This window comes from Plasmopara halstedii (genome assembly GCF_900000015.1).
Source record: "Plasmopara halstedii genome assembly, contig: Scaffold_614, whole genome shotgun sequence".
Taxonomy (NCBI): Eukaryota; Oomycota; class Peronosporomycetes; order Peronosporales; family Peronosporaceae; genus Plasmopara; species Plasmopara halstedii.
In genome coordinates, this window is record NW_020187532.1 from 1,668,044 (window position 1) to 1,671,269 (window position 3,226).

The following is a 3,226-nucleotide window of genomic DNA, read 5'->3' on the forward strand; positions in this document are numbered from 1 at the left end:
CTTGGCCGAAGTGGCAATTGTACTACCGGACGAGGAGATAAACTCGTCATCGCTTCTGGATGAAGCTGTCTTGAGAGACACCAAGAGAGTGCTGAACGCACGAAGTGGATCGTCGACTCTACGAAATTCCTTGGATCCGTATTATCCTTTGAAAAAGGAAGTTCCAGACGACGTCTCCAAAGACCCGCCTTCGGTCCTACCTCCGGACCGAGGTGTGCGTCATGAAAGGATGTTCTTCAGAACACCATGGTGGGATGTACGAAGTACAGTGCACTCGATTTGGTAAATGGATAGTACCGATTGCTCATGAGAGCGAGTGACATTCCGCTGAGAGCGGTAAGCACTCCAAGCGGCATGCTGTGTGAGTGGCCGGTGATGCCCCAAGGGCTGTCAAATGCACCAGCAACATTCAATCGTCTTGTGATGCAGTTGTTCAGGCCCCACAGGGCGAATGCACAGACATATTTTGATACATTTTCGTTCACAGTCGTGCGGAGCACGGAAAGACGGATGAGGAGAACCACATCGGTCATTTAAGAGCGGTGCTCGAGTGCATGCGCACGAACAAACTGTACGCTAAAGCAGACAAGCGTATCTTTGGCGCAGAAGAGATTCCCTTTTAAGGGTGCTTCATAGGGAAGCGTGGCCTTCGAGCGGATCCCGCTAGGTCAAAGCCATTTTGGATTGGCAAGTTCCAAAGAACCAGAAGGATTGCGAAAGTGGCTTGGTCTTGCCAATTACTTGCACAAGTACAGCGTAAATCACGCTGAAATGGCCCGGCAAATATCCAATCTCCTTAAAGAGGATATGGTGTTGGAACACCGAACATCTAAAGGATTTTGACGGGGTCAAAGACAACCTCCTGCATGCACCAATACTGGCGCTGCCAGACGCTAATCGTCCTTTTAGCGTCGTCTGTGACGCTTCGGGCTTTGCCATCGGCTGTACACTGCTGCATCAGACGCCGAGGAGTGAGATCGGGTTATCGCGTTCAAATCTCGCTAGCTTATGGCGGCGGCGAGAGACTACTCAGTCTATGACAAGGAAATACGTGTGATAAGACTTGTCAAGCTTAAAGTGCACCTACTTGACTCAAAGCTGTTTGTGATCTACACAGATCATGCGTCATTACGCACTGCGACTCAGTCACCTCACCTCTCGTGGGGGATGGTCAGGTGGCTCTCCTTCTTCGCAAAATATGACTTCGAGGTGAAGTATAAGCCAGAAAAGTAGAATGATTTGGCAGATGCGTTGTCACGCAGATCGGACTATGAGCTTGCTCATGTCACGACGGTGACGTCGTCAGTGCCGGACTTGATCCGCGCCGTGTGTAGCGCTGCTGCAGGCACTTGGGGGCAAGGAATTTAAAAACTCGGATAGTAAATTGTCGGCGCGTTTGCACGCATGGTTACACCGATATTCGTTGAATGACAGGTTGCTGTATTATAGCGCCGATTTGACGGATGCGCCACGACTTGTAGTTTCTCACGATGAGGATTTGAGATACCGTATCTTCTATGACGCCCACGACACCCCACCTAGTGGTCATACAAGACGTAAGGTTCTGTGAGTTGTCACTACAGGTGGCTCAAGCTGCAAAAATGGACGAGCACACAAGTGCGCACGTGTGAGACGTGTCAAAGGATGGTGAGACTCTCTCCGAATGAGGCGGTGCCGCTGGTCAGTTTACCGGTTCCTCCGGGTGTTGGCATTCCATGAGTATAGATTTTGTGTTTGGCCTACTGAAGAACTCGGCGGGCAACACAGGTGTGGTGGTTTTAGTGGGCCGTTTGAGCAAGATGGCTCATCTTGCGGCAGTGCTGGGCAACATCGACGTTGTGGGTACAGCGACGCTGTTTATGGAAAGTGTCTTTCGACAACATGGTCTTCCGGGGTCAATTGTCGCTGATAGAGACCCACGCTTCGCTGGGAAGTTCTATTTGACTATCTTCAGGATGCTGGGCATCAAGTTGACAATGTCAACAGCGGACAATCCGCAGACCGATGGTCAAACTGAGCGTGTAATTTGCGTTTTTGAAGGCGTTCTTCCGAGCGTCTGCGCTGAGACGCCGAAACGCTGGAGCGCCATGCTGCCACTTATAGGGCTCGCGATGAACAATGCATTGCATGGTCTACCGGCTACACGCCGATCAACGTAACGAGCTTGTTAATTCTCGCGTCCCGTTGACGCCACCATCCCATGGCTCAGGGCTTGGTGGGGGAGGAATAGCCGAACGGCTAGTTGATGTCAGCCCCTACACTGTCCGTTATGAATTCGATGACTGCTTGTCTACCGAACTGAGTGTCTTACGAGACATGCAGATATGATAAACATACGAAACCACAGAGCTCGAGAGAGAGTGATGGATCATTCCATATGTCGCAGGACGACAGAACGTAGGAAGTCGGCATTTCGCCTTGACTTTGGCAAACTCATATAGAATATGGCGCAATACGCGCGCGTCCATTTTCTTGTGTCTCCGCTGTAAATTAGACAGCGAGAAAAGGTCCCGGAGCCACAGAACCCATCGCTTAAAGAGCTCTTCATAAGCTGCAGCGATTTTGCCAGGCTTATCCACGTTCGGTCCCAGACCATCGTGTGGCTTCCTCGTGGCGGATCCCGCTACTGAAGCGAAAGACGCAATCACTCGATCGATAGGCGTATTCGGGCCCCCGGCCACTCCACAAGCTGGGCTTGACCAACGAAAAGCTCTCCGAGATCGCTTCTTGGTGCCTCAAGAAATCCCAATTGATAGGTACTGCGCTCGACTTCACGCTCAAAGAGGAGACGATCCTTTACCAGCAGTGCAGACGATTCCTGTGGTGCTCGCCCCTACGAAAGCGCTGCAGATGATGAAGAGCTTTGTGAGCGATGGGTTCAGCGGCACCGGATACTTTCGTCGCTGTCTAATTTACAGCGGGGCCACAAGGAAGTGGACGTGCGCGTAGAGCACCATATTTGATTTGAGTTTGCCAAACGTAAGGCGAAATGCCGATTTCCTACGTAATGTCGCCCTGCAACATATATAAACGATCCATCACGCTCCCGCGAGCTCTGTGTTTTCTCACAGGGGTGAGTCTATGACAGCGCATGCGAGCCGCCTGTGGGCAGCTTCCAACGGCTGCTCCTGTTCCTCGTCGAGGCTATTGGTAATAACACCACTTCCTCGGTAAGTCGAGAGGTCGGGAAACGGACACGGTGTCCGCAAGGTTCGAGCAGGGTTTA